Genomic DNA, 18,928 nt, shown 5'->3' with positions numbered 1-18,928 from the left:
GACGCAGAGGTTGCAGTGAGCCAAAATTGTGTGACTGTACTCCTCCAGCCTGTGCAACAGAGCGAGACTCCCAAAAACAAAAACAAAAAAAACAGAAAAAAAAAAAGAAGAAAAAGAAAGTACATGATAGTCTGGGCATGGTGGTTCACACCTATAATCCTAGCACTTTGGGAGACCAGAGCAGGTGGATCACCTGAGGTCCCAGCTTGGTCAACATGGTGAAACCCTGTTTCTACTAAAAATACAAAAATTAGCAGGGCGTGGTGGTGTGTGCCTGTAATCCCAGCTATTTGGGAGGCTGAGGCAGGAAAATCACCTGAACCCGGGAGGCGGAGATTGCAGTGAGTCGAGATCAAGATTGCACTGCCACTTACTTCAGCCTAGGGGACAGAGAGAGACTCTGTCTCACCGCCCCCCCCCCCCCCCCGCCCAAAAAAAAAGTGCATGGTAGATTTAGGGTTTTTTGTGAAAGATTTAGAAAGAATTTAATTGATGTTTATTTTGTACGTTTTGGAGTTGATACGCCTTATCATTTTAAACTTTTGTTAAGGACATTCTCCTAATGTGGGGCAAAACTGATTACTAATTTTATTGGGTTTTGTTTGTTTGTTTTTTTGCAATGGAGTCTTGCTGTGTCATTCACTCTGCTGGAGTGCAGTGGCGTGATCTCGGTTCACTGCATGCTCCACCTCTCAGGTTCAGTGGATTCTCCTGCCTCAGCCTCCTGAGTAGCTGGAACTACTGGCATGTAGCATCACGCCTGGCCAATTTTTGTATTTTTAGTAGAGATGGGATTTCATCATGGCTCACTGCAACCTCTGCCTCCTGGGTTCAAGTAAGATGGGGTTTCACCATGTTGGCCAGACGCCTTGAACTCCTGGTCTCAAGCAATCCTCTTTCCTCAGCCTCCCAAAGTGCTGGTATTACAGGTAGGAGCCACCATGTCCGGCCTGATTACTAATTTTATCTGCTAATGTTCATATATATAAGTATGTGAGGTGTTAAAGATACCTCATTAATAAGGGCAGAAAAAAACAGAAAGGAAAAACTTCCTTAGCACTAGAATGTCTTCTTGTGGTGGAAAGCAGACAGGCCTTTTAGCTTTGAACTCCTGTGTTCAGATCAGTTATTCAGGATGTCTTATCCTGACTGTTAAGGATCACATTTCTTAGATTAGCCATAACAAACCATCCATGAGTTATATGTATGTAACACATGGTAATAATAATAGAAACTCGGAGAGCCCAAAATGCTAAATAATTCTATTGTTATTAATAATTAAATCAACTATTTAAAAAGTTGTTATGAAAGTAATAACATACTTTGAACCTTTTCAGCTCTTCTGGAATTACTCCCACATTTCTAATTAGTCTTAATTTACCTTTTAAGAGGTGGGGTCTTGCTTTGTCGCCCAGGCTGGAGTGTGGTGTTGCAGTCATAGCCCACTGCTGCCACGAATTCCTGGGCTCAAACTGTTCTCCCCCTGAAGCCTACTGAGTAGCTGGTACTGCAGGCCTGCCACCAATCTCAGCTAACTTAAATTTTTTTTTTTTTTTTTGACACAGAGTTTCACTCTTGTTGCCCAGACTGGAGTGCAATGGCGTGATCTTGGCTCACTGCAACCTCCGCCTTCTGGGTTCAAGCAATTCTCCTGCCTCAGCCTCCTGAGTAACTGGGATTATAGGCGTGTGCCCACACCCGACTAATTTTTGTATTTTTAGTAGAGACAGAGTTTCGGTGTGTTGGCCAGGCTGGTCTTGAACTCCTGACCTCAGGTGATGCGTCCACCTTGCCCTGCCAAAGTTCTGGGATTACAGGCGTGAGCCACTGTGCACGGCCAACTTTTAAAAATTTTTTCTAGAGATGGGGTCTTGACATGTTGCCCAGGCTGGTCTTTGAACTCCTGGGTTCAAGTGATCCTCCCACCTTGACCTCCCGAAGTGCTGGGATTACAGGTGTGAGCCACTGTTCCCAACTCCCTTCCTTCCTTCCTTCTTTCCTTCTGTCCTTCCGTCCTTCCGTCCTTCCGTCCTTCCGTCCTTCCTCTTGCTCTGTCACCTAGGCTAGAGTGCAGTGGTGTGATCTCAGCTCACTCACTGCAACCTCCGCCTCCCAGGTTCAGCGATTCTCCTGCCTCAGCCTCCCAAGTACCTGGGACTACAGGCGTGCGCCACCAGCCCGGCTAATTTTTTATTTTTTAGTAGAGACGGGGTTTCACCATATTGGCCAGGCTGGTCTTGAACTCCTGACCTTGTCATCTGCCTGTCTTGGCCTCCCAAAGTGCTGGGATTACAGGTGTGAGCCACCACGCCTGGCCTTCTAAATATTTTTAATGCCGCTTTTCATTTTTAAAATTTCTAGTTTGTTGTTAACTATCATACTTCCAATAAGGAAGATGAGGATTTCTCTCATTACTGTAACACCCCATCCCATAAACATACTCATTAGCTCCCCATATTTCCAGTAGTTACAGTTTTGGTGTAGACTAATTTTCAGTGTTTACATTAATATGACTATGTAAATAATAGTTCCAGTTGAACCATGTCATACACCATTATTATTATTACCTTTTCTTACACATGTAGTGTAGTGTTTTGTTTTTTGTTTTTGCTGGAATTCCTCTTCATCCCTCCACATTTAGTTTTTTTTTTGAGATGGAGTCTCACTCTTGTCGGCCAGGCTAGAGTGCAGTGGAGCAATGTTGGCTCACTGCAACTTCCATTTCCCACGTTCTAGTGATTCTCCTGCCTCAGCCTCCCGAGTACCTGGGATTACAGGTGCCTGCCACCACACTCGGCTAATTTTTGTATTTTTAGTAGAGATGGGGCTTCATCATGTTGGCCAGGCTAGTCTCGAACTCCTGACCTCAGGTGATCTGCCCACCTCAGCCTCCCAAAGTGCTGAGATTATAGGCATGAGACACCGGTGCCCAACTCACATTTAGTTTTCTAATGTGCTTATCAGTAATTCATCCCTGAACTCTCTTTAAATACACATGGTTATCATACTTAACTGGAATGTAATTAACTTTTTTTTTTTTTTTTTTGAGACAGAGTCTTGCTTCCTTGCCCAGGCTGGAGTGCAGTGGTGCGATCTCAGCTGACTGCAACCTCCACCTCTCAGGTTCAAGCAATTCTCCTGTCTCAGCTTCCCTAGTAGCTGGGACTACAGGTGCCTGCCACCACGCCCAGCTAATTTTTGTATTTTTAGTAGAGACGGGTATCACCTTGTTAGTCAGGCTGATCTCAAACGCCTGACTTCAGGCGATCCACCCGCCTGGGCCTCCCAAAGTGCTGGGATTACAGGCGTGAGCCACCGCTCCCGGCCCTTAGATATCCTCTTTTGTGAAATGCCTGTTCAAGTCTTTTGCTCATTTTTTGGTGTTTTTGTATTTTCCTTATTCGTAGGAGTTCTTTATATACTGTGCATATTAAATAATTTGTTGGATTGTGTGTGTGAATCCGTATACATATATTGTGAATAACTTCTTCCACCCTGTGGCTTGCTCGTTCCCTGTTTTAATGATTTTTTTGATGAAACAGAAGTTCTTGGTTTTAGTAAAATCAAAATTATCAATGTTTTCTTTTATGGATATTACTTTTTGTGTCCTGTTTTAAAACTTTTGTCCCCTCTAGTGTCCTAAGTATTCCTATTTTTTGTGGTGGTAAAATATATATAACATAAAATTCACTATTTCAGTTTTAAGTGTATAATTCTGTGATATTAAGTGCATTCATAGTGTTGTGCAGCCACCACCATCATTCATTCCCAGAAATCTTTTCATCTTCCCAAACTGAAGCTCTTTACCCTTTAAACAATAACTCCTTCCCTCCTCTCTTCGGCCTCTGGTGGCCACTATTCTATTTTCTGTCTTTCTGAATTTCACTATTCTAAGTGCCTCTTATAAATGGAATTATGCAGTATCTGTCCTTTTGTTACTGGTGAATTTCAGTTAACGCAGTTTTCAAAGTTCATTCATGTTGTAGCATGTGTCAAAATTTTCCTCCTTTTTGAGGCTGAATAACATTCCACTGTATATGTTGCCACATTTTGTTTATCCACTTATTCATTGATAGCTACTTGGGATACTTCCATTTTTTTTCCTTTTTTTTTTTCCCTCCCTGCTATTGTGGATAAGCTGCCCTGAATATAGGTATGCAAATATCTGTTTGAATCCTTGCTCTTCATCATTTTGGGCTGTGTACCCAGAAGTGGAATTTCTGGATCATATGATAATTGTTTAATTTTTTTTTTTTTTTTTAAGAGATGAAGCTTTGGTATGTTGCCAGGCTTGAGTACAGTGGCTATTCACAGGTGTGATAATAGTACACTGAGACCTCAAATCCGGGGCACAAACAATCCTCCTGCTTTAGCTTCCTGAGTAGCTGGGACTACAGGCTTGCACCTCTCTGTGTCTGGCTGGTGTCTAGTGTACAAGTCTTTTGCTTCCTTGATAAAGTTTATTTCTAAATATCTTTTTCTTTCTGGTGCAGTTGTAGATGAAATTGCTTTAATTTCTATTTCGGATTTGTTGTTAGAGTATAGAAATGCAGCTGATTGTTTTGGGTACTAATGTGGATGTTGATTTTGAATCCTGCCACTTTGCTGAATTTATTATTTCTAACAGTTTGTATATGTGTGTGTATAATCTTTAGGATTTTCTATGAAGAACATCATGTCATCTTCAAGCAGAGGTAATTTTACTTCTCTCCAATTCAAATGCCTTTTGTTTCTTTTTCTTGCCTCATTGCTCTGGCTAGGATTTAAAGCATGAAGATGATCTTTTGTTTTCTTCTAGAAACTTTGCAGTTTTAGTTTTGCAGTTAAGTCTATGATCTATCTGTAAATACGTGAGACAAGAGTCAAGGTTATTTTTTCTATATAGAAAATATAGAATGTAGATATCCAGTCAGTCCAGTGGCATTGAAAAGACTATCCTTGAACAAAGGCACCACTGCAGTTCAGTGGTGCCTTTGTTGTAATATTAGTCTGTTTCTGGATGCTGTCTTCTTTTTTTTTTTTTTTTTTGAGACGGAGTCATGCTCTGTCGCCCAGGCTGGAGTGCAGTGGCCGGATCTCAGCTCACTGCAAGCTCCGCCTCCCGGGTTCACGCCATTCTCCTGCCTCAGCCTCCCAAGTAGCTGGGAGTACAGGCGCCCGCCACTTCGCCCGGCTAGATTTTTGTATTTTTTAGTAGAGACGGGGTTTCACCGTGTTAGCCAGGATGGTCTTGATCTCCTGACCTCGTGATCCGCCCGTCTCGGCCTCCCAAAGTGCTGGGATTACAGGCTTGAGCCACCGCGCCCGGCCTGGATGCTGTCTTCTATTCCATTTGGTTGTTTGGCCTTGCACCAATAGCACAGTCTTTTTTTTTTTTTTTTTTTTTTTCAAAGACTGAGTTTCACGCTCGTTGCCCAGGCTGAAGTACAATGACATGATCTCGGCTCACTGCAACCTCTGCCTCCTGGGTTCAAGTGATTCTCTTGCCTCAGCCTCCCAAGTAGCTGGAATTACAGGTGCCCATCACCATGCCCAGCTAATTTTGTATTGTTTACCATGTTGGTCAGGCTGGTCTCAAACTCCTAACCTCAGATGATCCGCTCTCCTTAGCCTCCCAAAGTGTTGGGATTATGGGCGTGAGCCACTGCGCCCAGCCAGCACAGTCTTTTTTTTTCTTTTTCTTTTTTTTTTTTTTTTTTTTTGAGAAGGAGTCTCGCTCTGTCGCCCAGGCTGGAGTGCAGTGGCCGGATCTCAGGTCACTGCAAGCTCCGCCTCCCGGGTTCCCGCCATTCTCCTGCCTCAGCTTCCCGAGTAGCTGGGACTACAGGCGCCCGCCACCTCGCCCAGCTAGTTTTTTGTGTTTTTTAGTAGAGACGGGGTTTCACCGTGTTAGCCAGGATGGTCTTGATTTCCTGACTTCGTGATCCACCCGCCTCGGCCTCCCAAAGTGCTGGGATTACAGGCTTGAGCCACCGCGCCCGGCCAACACAGTCTTAATTACTATAGCCTTATGATGTCTTGAAATCCGGCAATGTATGTCCGAATTTGTTGTTCTTTTTCAAAATTGTTTTGTTTGGTTATTCTATGGACTTTGCATTTTCATACAATAAATAAATACGTATTTATAAATTTTGGTATCATCAGTTTCCACACAGAAAACCTGCTGGAATTTTATTGGAATTGCATTCAATTTGTAGATCTATTTGGGGACAATGAACAACTTAATAATATTGAGTCTTTCAGCCTATGGAATGTGTTGTATATCTCTCTGTTTATTTGGGTCTTTAAAATTTTTCTTTTCGGTGTTTTATAGCGATTACACACATATCCCTATAGATTTATTTCTAGGTATTTGTTATACTACTGCATGTGGTATTTAAATTTTTATATTTTATTTTATTTTATTTGAGATGGAGTTTCGCTGTGTCACCCAGGCTGGAGTGCAGTGGCGCGATCTCGGCTCACTGCAACCTCTACCTCCTGGGTTTAAGCAATTCTCCTGCCTCCGCCTTCCAAGTAGCTGGGACTACAGACACATGCCAGCACACCTAGCTAATTTTCTTTTTTTTTCTTCTTCTTCAGTAGAGATGAGGTTTCACCATGTTGGCCAGGATGGTCTCGATCTCCTGACCTTGTGATCTGCCCACCTCTGCCTCCCAAAGTGCTGGGATTACAAGCGTGAACCACCGGGCCCGGCCATAATTTTTCCTTTTTTTTTTTTGAGACTGGGTCTCGCTCTGTTGCCCAGGCAGGAGTGCAGTGGCGTTAGCTCACTGCAAGCTCCGCCTTCTGGGTTCGTGCCATTCTCCTGCCTCAGTCTCCTGAGTAGCTGAGACTACAGGTGCCCACCACTATGCCCTGCTAATTTTTTGTATTTTTTTAGTAGATACGGGGTTTCACCATTAACCAGGATGTTCTCAATCTTCTGACTTCATGATCCGCCTGCCTTGGCCTCCCAAAGTGCTGGGATTACAGGCGTGAGCCACCGTGCTCGGCCCATAATTTTTATTTTTAACCCCGCCCCGCCCCTTTTTTGTTTTTTGAGACAGTCACGCTCTGTCGCTCAGGCTGGAGTGCAGTGGCATGATCTCAGCTCACTGCAACCTCAGCCTCCTGGGTTCAAGCAATTCTCCTGCCTCGGCCTCCCAATTAGCTGGGATTACAGGTGCGTGCCACCACGCCCGGCTAATTTTTTTGTGTTTTAGTAGAAACGGGGTTTCACCACGTTGGACAGGCTGGTTTTGAACTACTAACCTCAAGTGATCCACCCACCTCGGCCTCCTAAAGTGCTGGTATTACAGGTGCGAGCCACTGTGCCTGGCCAAAGACCCCCTCTCCCCACGCCGTTTTTTATAATTTGAATTCCCTCCCTTTTTGGCCTCCTGTTCTTCTTTTACGGATTTTATATCTTAACATTCTGAGAACATAAATTATATTTTTTGAGATTTTTTTTTTTTCTCCAAGGTGTTTTGTTTCCTTTTGTGTTTGCCTCTAAGAATTTCTGGAAATCCATCTTGTTTGTTTATATTTAAGAGTCAGGTACTGAAAAGCAGATGAAAAGTTCAGCCCTGTGTGAAAGGCAAAATTTGTGAAGTGTTTAATGTTACTGTATGGTAATCTGACTGGGCTGATCTGTTTGGGAGGCCCCTATCTATTATTGTTTTGTGTGTTTCCTCTGTGGGAGATGATCAGCTACCTCAGAGAGGAATCTCTTCTCCTGCGTGGTATGTATACAGATTTGATTGCAAGTGTTGGAAGAGACAGGTGGAAAAAGGGAGTCTAGGATCTTACAATTCTGTAGTTAGATTTTTTTCTCTATTTTGATTTGTTTCCTGATCCCTGTGTTTCTGGTTTAGTTGTGACAGAGTAAACCTCTAGTCTTTAGTGTGGTGTGGGCTAGTCCTTGATTAGCCTGGGATAGAGGCTCTGTCTATAATATTTTTATTTTTATTTTATTTTTTTTGAGACAGAGCCTCACTCTGTCACCCAGGCTGGAGTGCAGTGATTCTCCTACCTCAGCCTCCCAAGTAGCTGGGATTACAGGCATGTGCCACCATGCCCAGCTAATTTTTGTATTTTTAGTAGAGTCAGGGTTTCACCATATTGGCCAGGCTGGTCTTGAACTCCTGACCTCGTGATCTGCCCACCTCGGCCTCCCAAAGTGCTGGGATTACAGGCGTGAACCACCGTGTCTGGCCATCTGTCTACTCACTTTTGACCAGTCCATCAATTAACCAGCATTATTTGCTGTCAGTGCCTCCGGTTGATGAGTTTTTCCCTGGTTCTGTGGAGAAAGTAAGCCTGTTCCTTGGTTTTCTGACCACAGTCTGGTCTTCTAAAGTATTTACTACATATTTTTCTGGTTTCCAACTTCCAAAATTTTGTTTCTTTTGGGTCCTCCCATTTGTCCTCATGGGTCTATGAGTTTAAAAATAAAAATCCCTTTTCTGTAAACTTAGTAAACCTAGTTTGTGAGGAGGCAGTAGTAAATATGTATGTTCACTGTTTTTTTACCAAAAGTCCAAATTTTTTTTCTACTGTTCCATTACCCTGCTGTTGGTTCTCTAGCATTTGTTTTTGGGAGGAAATGGCTTTACTTTCCAAGCTGAAAGAAACATTTTTTAATTACTGCATTAAAAAAAATACAGAGGAGGCTGGGCTTGGTGGCTCAGGCCTGTAATCCCAGCACTTTGGGAGGCCAAGGTGGGTGGATCACCTGAGGTCAGAAGTTCGAGACCAGCCTGGCCAACATGGCAAAACCCCATCTCTACTAAAAAATACAAAAAATTAGTCCGGCATGGTGGCACACGCCTGTACCCCCATCTACTTGGGAGGCTGAGGCAGGAGAATTGCTTGAACCTGGGAGGTGGAGGCTACAGTGAGCTATCGTGCCATGGTATTCCAGCCTGGGTAACAGAGCAAGACTGTCTCAAAAACAGAAAACAAAAAAGAATGTAGAGGGCCAGGCATCGTGGCTTACACCAGCACATTGGGAGGCTTAGGCAGGTGGATTGCTTGAATCCAGGAGTTCAAGACCAGCCTGGGCAACATGGCAAAACTCCACCTCTGCAAAAAATTTTTTAAAAGCTGGCTGTGGTGACTCACATCTGTCTGTGGTCCCAGCAACTCAGGAAGCCGAGGTGGGAGGATTGCCTGAGACCGGGAGGCAGAGGTTGCAGTGAGCTGTGATCATACCATTGCACTCCAGTTTGGGCAACAGAGCAAGACCCTGTCTCAAAACAAAAATAAAGGCTGGGCGCGGTGGCTCACACCTGTAATCCCAGCACTTTGGGAGGCTGAGACGGGTGGATCACGAGGTCAGGAGATCGAGACCATCCTGGCTAACATGGTGAAACCCCGTCTCTACTAAAAATTAAAAAAAAAAATTAGCCAGGCATGGTGGTGGGCGCCTGTAGTCCCAGCTACATGGGAGGCTGAGGCAGGAGAATGGCGTGAACCCGGGGGACGGAGCTTGCAGTGAGCTGAGATCACGCCACTGCACTCCAGCCTGGGCAACAGAGCGAGACTCCATCTCAAAAAAATTAAATTAAATTAAATTAATGAATAAAAATTTAAAAATACAGAGAACTATCAGTATTAATATTGAGACTACAATAAAGTCTCCTTTTTAAGGTCTGTGCTTTTTAGAGTCTAATAAGAGGACAGGGATTTCCTGTTATTTATATTTCATTTTTATTTTGAGATAAGTATTATAGTAATTCTAAATTAAACTTTTTTTCCGGGTTCAAGCAGTTCTTCTGCCTCAGCCTCCCGAGTAGCTGGAATTACAGGCGCCCACCACCACACCTGGCTAATTTTTGTGTTTTTAGTAGAGATGGGGTTTCACTATGTTGGCCAGGCTGGTCTTGAACTCCTGACCTCGTGATCCGCCTGCCTCAGCCTCCCAAAGTGCTGAGATTACAGGTGTGAACCGCCGCGCCCAGCCCCTAGACTGGGATTTTTTTTTTTTTTTTTTTTTTTTGAGACGGAGTCTCGCTCTGTCGCCCAGGCTGGAGTGCAGTGGCGCGTTCTCGGCTCACTGCAAGCTCCGCCTCCTGGTTTTACGCCATTCTCCTGCCTCAGCCTCCTGAGTAGCTGGAACTACAGGCGCCCGCCACCGCGCCCGGCTAATTTTTTGTATTTTTAGTAGAGACGGGGTTTCACCGTGGTCTCGATCTCCTGACCTTGTGATCCACCCGCCTCGGCCTCCCAAAGTGCTGGGATTACAGGCGTGAGCCACCGCGCCCGGCCTAGACTGGGATTTTTAATTAAGATTCATAGTTTTGAGACAGGATAGTTCCCTTGAACCCCCTTCGCGGGCGGAACTGGGGTGGTTCGTTTCACTCCGCCCTCTGCTGGCCACTATTGGCGGGAGGGAGCGTGCGAGCAAGCGAGCCAGTGCGGGGGAACTGGAGCGAATGAACCAGCGGGTCGCTACTCTGGTAGGTGCAGGCTCTGTGAGGGCCCGCAGCAGCGTCCAAGCATGTTACAACCAATGCTCTTTTCAGCTCTGCAGTCCAGGGCCTGCCAAGTGCCAGCCAACTCAGTGGAGGGTCAGTCCGGATGGTGGCCTCTGACCTTTCGGCACCCTGTTCTTGTTTGGTGTCCAGAAAGAATCAGGTCACACGAACTGTTTGAAAGGTGATGAATGCAGAAGACTTTATTGAGCAGTGGGTGGCTCTCAGCGGAAAGGGAGGCTGGAAAGGGGATGGGAAGGTGATCTTTCCCTGAAGCCGAGCTGTCTCTGGCAGGCCCCTCTCCGAAGTCGCACTGTCTGAAGATAGCGGAAATTTTCTGTAGTCTCGTATGCTCAAGCTGCGTGTACCCTTGACACTCAGCCGCGTGTGTTGCTCTGCCAGCTGAAGTCTTTTATGGGCACAGGATAGGGGCGGAGCAGGCCAAAAAGGCAACATTTGGGCTGAAAAATAGGGTCAGATGTTTTCACTTTGGGCAAACTTAAGGGTGGGGCTTAGCCAGGATCCCAGCCCTTCTGTCAGTTTGACCTTAAAACCTGCAGCACATTATATAGCCTCACTGGGGGGGATGTGTGTATACACACTTTTCTTTCCCACATACTATTATTGAACAATTTAAAGATTTGTAGTTGGCAGACTTTTGACACTTTCAGCAAGTTAATAAGAAAGCATGTTTTAACCACCCTTTTCTTGGGGTTGTGCTACTATCCAAGGAGTGCATAGCGAGGGCAGCACTGCTAATGCCTACACAGCACTCCCACCTCAGCTGGAGCTTTGCTTTACCTTGGTGCAATTTTTGGAAAAATGAAAACCTGCTCTACCCTCCCCCCCAAAAATATGTCTTGATTGCGTTTGCTGATGTTATGTTGGAAACATATCCTATGGCAGATGTGAGCTGATGACAGAGCAGAAAAACTCAGCAGTGGGAATATCCTCATTTCACACTAAATCCAGGCACAGATCCAAATACAACAGTAAATACTACATTTGCCATCAACTGAGCTATTACCGAGTACAATTATATTTAGGACTAGGAAACTTTTTCACCTATTTAATAGTATGTTAATAAATAGGTAGCAGGAATAATTGGGAGATATTTAATTATTCATATGTAATTGTTTTTTGGCCAGGCATGGTGGCTCATGCCTATAATCCCAGCACTTTGGGAGACTAGGGTGGGTGGATTGCTTGAGCTCGGGAGCTCAAGACCAGCCTGGGCAATACGGCAGAATCCTGTCTCTACTAAAAATGAAAAAAACTAGTTGGGTGTAGTGGTGCAGCCCTCTAGTCCTAGCTGCTTGGGAGGCTGAGGTGAGAGGATCGCTTGAACCTGGGAGGTGGAGGCTGCAATGAGCTCAGATTGTGCCACTGTACTCTGCCAGGGCGAGAGACCCTGTCTCAAAATAAAAACATAAGTTGTTTTGTCACTGTTGAAATCCCATCTGAAAATAATTAGTAGGATAACAAAATTTATTTAATACTGCACATTGGGGGGGTTATCTAAATTTTGCTCCAAGTCAGTTTATACTTGGTTTTATGTATTTACATACACAATGTTTTATTTATTTTTTTATTTTGAGACAGAGTTTCGCTCTTGTTGCCCAGGCTGGAGTGTAATGGTGTGGTCTCGGCCCACTGCAATCTCTGACACCTCCTGGGTTCAAGTGATTCTCCTGTTTCAGCCTCCTCAGTAGCTGGAATTACAGGTGCCTACCACCACACCTGGCTAATTTTGTATTTTTAGTCGAGATGGGGTTTTCATCATGTTGGCCAAGCTGGTCTATGGAACTCCTGACCTCAGGTAATCCACCCACCTCTGCCTTCCTAAGTGCTGGGATTACAGGCGTGAGCCGGCACATAACGTTTTTTAATGACTTTATGGTTATGCATTTTAGGATATATCTTTCTTTGCCCAAATATTTATTATTTATTATTATTATTTTTTGAGGCAGAGTTTCGCTCTCGTTGCCCAGGCTGGAGTGCAATGGCGTGATCTTGGCTCACTGAAACCTCCGCCTCCTGGGTTCAAGCAATTCTCCTGCCTCAGTCTCCTGAGTAGCTGGGATTATAGGCATGTGCTACCACGCCCAGCTAATTTTTGTATTTTTAGTAGAGACTAGGTTTCACCACGTTGGTCAGGATGGTCTTGAAGTCTTGACCTCATGACCCGACCGCCTTGGCCTTCCAAAGTGCTGAGATTACAGGTGTGAGCCACCGTGCCCGGCCTTATTTTTATTTTTTTTGAGATAGAATCTCGCTTTGTCACCCAGGCTGGAGTGCAGTGGCATAGTCTCAGCTCATTGCAACCTCTGCCTCCTGGGTTCAAACAGTTCTACCTCAGACTCCCCAGTAGCTGGAATTACAGGCCCATGCCACCATGCCTAGCTGCTTTTTGTACTTTTAGTAGAGATGGGGTTTCACCAAGTTGGCCAGGCTGGTCTCAAACTCCTGACCTCAGGTGATCTGCCCACCTCGGCCTCCTTAAAGTGGTGAGATTACAGGCGTGAGTTACCATGCAGAGCTTTTATTTTTATAATGTGTGCTACGTTTGGGGAGAATAGGAAACCAAGGAAAGTTATGATGAGGGTACATTAAATTAAAAAGAGAATCTTGGGAGGAGCCAAGAAGTATGAGAAAGAGTGAGTACAAAAGTTAGAGCATTAGGAGAGAGTGAAATTGGAGAAGCCCAGGAAATAAAGTGGTTCAAGAAGACAAAATGATAAATGGGAAAATGCTTTTTGGTAGTTGTAGATGACTAGAAAATTATTCCTCAATAAATAGGTCATATGCATTTTTGTCTATATCTTCTTAACTGTTAATTTCACAACTGAGTGATGAAATGATGCAGTTAGCTCAATGGCTGACATATAGTAAACACTTAATGAGTATTATTTATCACTACTTCCACCTGTCATTGTTCACTTACTCCCTCAATATAGAAAACTGAGAGTTGTCCTTGAATTTTTCCTTCTTCTCAATCCCAATATCAAATCAATTACTGAGTCTCATTGACTATACTTCCTATATGTCTCAAAAATACATTTTCTTGTGTTTATTCCAACTGCCTCTGTCTTTGTTCACATGTGTAAGCCTTTCTGCATTACATTATTTTTCCCTTTGCCTGTAAGGTCCCTTTCACCTTGGCCTCAATACTTGGCTCAAGTAGCACCCCTTTGTAAATTTTACCTGAATGTCTCAGCCAGAATTAGGCATTTATTTCACAGTGCTCTTTTAGCAAGTAGTAGAGATTTCATTTGAGGCACTTAATTTGTAGTCATTTATTTGCATTTATGTCTTTTAATTTAAACATAGCCATTCAGGCATAGTGTTCTAAATATGTTTGTTTCCTACCTCCCATATTGATACATGGTAACATGATTGGTTTCCAGTTAACAATATGTTGATAAATTGAATAAGTGAAAATATTTACGTAAATAGTGTTTATATAACTAAAAATAGGTGTGTGATGAGTTTGGTGATTTCATTGAGGGTACACTTAGTCTATTGTCAGGGTGAATTGAAACTTTAAAACTTAATTTAAATAGGATACACTTGTGAGTGGTTCAAGTATTTTAGGGAGGACATATGTGGTAATGGTACAGAAATATATTTTGGAGGTACTTGTTCTTTTTACTTATTTTTAATTCTATTTTTGTTGGACTAGGGGAAGTACTCATTCTTACGAGTTTGCTTATTAGTCAATAAAGATGTAAGGAGTTGCCCAAAAAAGAGCCTCTCAAGGTTGTAATTAACTTCTGTAACAATTGCTTCTATTGAGGTGTGATGTCTCAGATTCATTTCCTATATTTCTTTTTTTTTTTTTTTTTGAGACGGAGTCTTGCTCTGTTGCCCAGGCTGGAGTACAGTGGCATGATCTTAGCTCACTGCAACCTCCACCTCCCGGGTTCAAGCAATTCTCCAGCCTCAGCCTCCTGAGTAGCTGGGACTACAGGCGCATAATACCATGCCTGGCTAATTTTTTGTATTTTTTTAGTAGAGACGTGTTTTCACCGTGTTAGCCAGGATGGTCTTGATTTCGTGACGTCGTGATCTGCCTGCCTCGGCTTCCCAAAGTGCTGGCATTACAGGTGTGAGCCATTGCGCGTGGCCTATTTATAGGTTAAATTCAAAACTTTACCTCATGAATAATTTTTTTTTATTTATTTTTATTTTTTTATTTTTTTTTTTTTTGAGACAGAGTCTTGCTCTGTCGCCCAGGCTGGGGTGCAGTGGCCGGATCTCAGCTCACTGCAAGCTCCGCCTCCCGGGTTTACGCCATTCTCCTGCCTCAGCCTCCTGAGTAGCTGGGACTACAGGCGCCCGCCACCTCGCCCGGCTAGTTGTTTGTATTTTTTAGTAGAGATGGGGTTTCACCATGTTAGCCAGGATGGTCTCGATCTCCTGACCTCGCGATCCACCCGTCTCGGCCTCCCAAAGTGCTGGGATTACAGGCTTGAGCCACCGCGCCCGGCCCATAATTTTTTTTTAAAGACCATTTTTTAGCTGGGCATGGTGGCTCAAGCTGGGATTACAAGCATGAGGCACCATGGGAGACTGAGGCAGGAGGATCTGTTGAGTCCAGGAGTTCGAGACCAGCCTGGGGAAACATGGGGAGACTGTCTCTACCAAAAAAAAAAAAGTTATCCGGGCATGGTGGTGTATACTTGTAGTTCCAGCTATTTGGGAGGCTGAGGCAGGAGGTTCACTTGAGCCCAGAAGGTTGAGGCTGCAGTGAGCTGTGATCTAGCCATGGCACTGGACTTGGTGACAGAGTGAGACCTCGTTTCAAAAGAAAAAGACCCTCTTTCAGAGCAGTTTGTAGGTTAACAGCAAAATTCAGAGGAAGTTACACAGGATAATTTTTTTTTTTTTTTTTTTTTTTTTTTTTTTTGAGACGGAGTCTCGCTCTGTCGCCCAGGCTGGAGTGCAGTGGCCAGATCTCAGCTCACTGCAAGCTCCGCCTCCCGGGTTCCCGCCATTCTCCTGCCTCAGCCTCCCGAGTAGCTGGGACCACAGGCGCCGCCACCTCGCCCGGCTAATTTTTTGTGTTTTTAGTAGAGACGGGGTTTCGCTGTGTTAGCCAGGATGGTCTCGATCTCCTGACCTTGTGATCCACCCGTCTCGGCCTCCCAAAGTGCTGGGATTACAGGCTTGAGCCACCGCGCCCGGCCAGGATAATTTTTTTAAATGGTAAACTTCAATATTTAAAAATTGAGGCTCCAGGCACGGTGGCTCACACCTGTAATCCTGGCACTTTGGGAGGCCGAGGTGGGCGGATCACCTGAAGTTAGGAGGTCAAGACCAACCTGCCCAACATGGAGAAACCCCATCTCTACTAAAAATAACAAGATTAGCAGGGCATGGTGGCACGTGCTTGTAATTCCAGATATTCAGGAGGCTGAGGCAGGACAATTGCTTGAATCCGGGAGGTGGAGGTGAGCCAAGACGGTGCCATTGCACTCCAGCCTGGGCAACAAGAGCGAAACTCCATCTCAAAAAAAAAAAATAAAAGGATTTGGTGTGTGTGTGAATTTCGTTAGCAGATACACTTCAGTACACTTGCTTAACAGTTTCAGAAATAAATGGTTAAGATTTCATAATCAGGCCAGGCTCTGTGGCTCATGCCTGTAATCCCGGCACTTTAAGAGACTGAGGCAGGTGGATCACTTGGGGTCAGGAGTTTGAGACCAGCCTGGCCAATGTGGTGAAACCTCATCTCTCCTAAAATTACAAAAAGTAGCTGGATGTGGTAGCAGGCACCTGTAATCCCAGCTACTTGGGAGGATGAGACAGGAGAATTGCTTGAGCCTGGGAGTTGGAGGTTGCAGTCAGCGGAGATCACACCCACTGCACTCCAGCCTGAGCAACAGAGCAAGACTCCGTCCTAAAAAAAAAAAAAAAAAGGAATATCGAATATCATAGATACTACTTTCACTTAAGTGGACCTGTAGATAAATGAAAGTAACTTTTCTCTTTAATTTTGTGCTGCTGTTTTTTTCCCCCACCCCTTAGCACAGCAATGGTGAAATGTCTCCTAGGTCATTTAGGGCTGGACAACCAACTGTGACTTCTAGATATAATGAGCTATTACTAAGTTATTATTTTTACAGTTTAATAGATAGCATGATTAAGCAAAAGTTTATTGATAACTTGAATAAAAGGTTACTGCAGAAAGAACCAGTGCTTATCTATATGCACTGTATAACTGCAAAGTAAAGATGGTAATTCCACAGGTGACCTAAACATAAGACTCCTTAAGGCTATCAGACTTCCTAAGGAAGTTCAGTTATAACTCATAGATTTCATCTGTACACAATTTCGAATGAAAAATATCCTGTAATTTCTATTAAAACTTTTTTTGGGGGGGGACCAGATCTCATTCTGTCAGGCAGGCTGGAGTGCGGTGGTACCATCATGGCTCACTGCCTACTTGACCTTCCAGGCTCAAGCGATACTCCTACCTCAGCATCCTGAGTAGTTGGGACTGTAGGCTCAAGCCATCTTGCCTGGCTAAGTTAAAAAAATTATGGTGTGTGTGGAGACTGGGCTTCACCATGTTGTCCAGGCTGATCTTGAACTTCTGGGCTCAAGCGATCCGCTGGCCTTGGCCTCCCAAAGTGCTGGGGTTTCAGGCATGAGCCAACCATTGTGCCTGGCCTAAATTTTTTTTTTAAGACAGAATTTCGTTCTGTTGCCCAGGCTGGAGTGCAGTGGCATGACCTCCACTCACTGTAACCCCTGCTTCCCAGGTTCAAGCGATTCTCCTATCTTAGCCTCCCAAGTAGCTGGGATTACAGGTGCCTGCTGCCACGCCCAGCTAATTTTTGTGTTTTTAGTAGAGATGGGGTTTCACCATGTTGGCCAGGCTGGACTCGAACTCCTGACTTCAAGTGATCTGCCTGCCTCGGCCTCCGTAAGTGCTGGGATTACAGGCGTGAACCACCGTGCCCAGCCTTAACTTAGTTTTTATATTTTCAAACTTCAGTGTATCATTCCAGATGTCACTTTTCAGTGCAAAGTGTATAGACCATTGTATAGAAGATTCACAAGTGAAAAGTCTTTTTTCAGTTTATAAAAATAATAACATGTTCATTATATCAGTCATAAAGAAGTTATAATAGTTCTTTAAATGCCTCATTCTTCCTCCGTGGCCCTTTGTTCCTGAGCTAATCATTGTTAATGGTTAGGAATGTGTCTTTTCTGTCTTTTTAAATATATGCACAATGCATATGAAGAATTATATGTACACACACATTGTTTTTATATATGTATACATATTTATTATTATTATTATTATTATTTTTTTTTTTTTTGTAGAACTGATATGTTGCCCAGATTGGTCTCAAACTCTTGTCCTCAGGCAGTCCTCCTGCCATCCCCTTCCAAGGTCTCCTGGAATTACAGACATGAGCCACTGCACCCAGCCTGTTTTTTAACAGATAGATAGATGGATGGAGCATAATTATTTTAAAATAGCATCTGCCTATGTACTGCTTTGCCTTTTTCACTTAACACGTCTTGGGTATATTTCTGTGTTGGTATGTATTGGTCTAGCACACCTTTTATAAAGGCTACAGAGTGTCAGAGGATATTACTACTGCTTAGTATTTCACAAAGCTGAGTTTACTGCTTACTTAAAGTAAAGAGGGTATTGCTGATCGGTTGATCTCTTTTAGACGAGACTTATTTTACATGGGGTTTTTGAGAAGCCTGAAGTTCAAGGATTGGTGGATACGGGCATGATGGATTGGCATTCACTGTAGAAGCATGGTTGCTTGGGTGAGACAGTTATTGATATACTTGGTTTTCAGAAATGTGTTCATTGAAATGACTGTGTTCCCAATTGGCTAGCTTTCAGAAACAAGGGGCTATCAGTAGTGGGTATCACTGATAGGTTTACTTGCAAAAACGTGGTTACTGAGTGAAGTTGTTTAAGTGGATTTAAAATTGGTTATTGTGGTTCTATAGCTATAGAGCTGTCAGGTATTGATTAAGCAATTTAAAACTCATTCTGGTGGCTATTTATGTTACCATGGCTACAGAACAATCAGTCTTTTGCTATTAGTGTGGGAACTCCGTTTTATTCTTGCAGAGACTGAAGATTGTCTAGATCTTTACTACTGTTGTTGATTCGTATTGAAAATGAGGTTTAATATTTTTCTCCTTGAAAGTGAGGTGTGATTTTTAAATTCATGTGTCCACAAGCATCTTCATCCAAAGGGACAATCATTTTTCCCTACATTATTTGAATCCTTTCCATAGTTATTTGCAATTTTTAAAATTGTCTTCTGAATAAACATGTTCTAATCTGTATCATTGATCTACTTGTGTGTCATTTCATCATTTAATTGTTATAGCTTTATAGGATGCTTTTCCATCCACTGGGAAAAATTCCTTCCTATTGCTTTTTATCAGAAATGTTATTTTCATATATTTTTGCTTTCACATGAACT

The 18,928-nt window shown here is 43.6% G+C and overlaps 1 protein-coding gene and 1 non-coding gene across 3 annotated transcripts in view; both read left to right on the top strand.

Annotated features, from left to right (window-relative positions):
• Nucleotides 1–18,928, top strand: part of UBE2R2 (ubiquitin conjugating enzyme E2 R2) — a 113,500-nt gene that overhangs the window by 43,124 nt on the left and 51,448 nt on the right. The window lies entirely within an intron of this gene.
• On the top strand, nucleotides 11,154–11,279 carry LOC123569281 (U4atac minor spliceosomal RNA). Its single transcript, XR_006692919.1, has one exon. It is a non-coding gene; the product is annotated as a U4atac minor spliceosomal RNA (small nuclear RNA).

This window comes from Macaca fascicularis, chromosome 15 (genome assembly GCF_037993035.2).
Source record: "Macaca fascicularis isolate 582-1 chromosome 15, T2T-MFA8v1.1".
Lineage (NCBI taxonomy): Eukaryota > Metazoa > Chordata > Mammalia > Primates > Cercopithecidae > Macaca > Macaca fascicularis.
The sequence above is the reverse complement of the archived record's forward strand: the minus strand, read 5'-3'. Positions and strand labels throughout refer to the sequence as shown.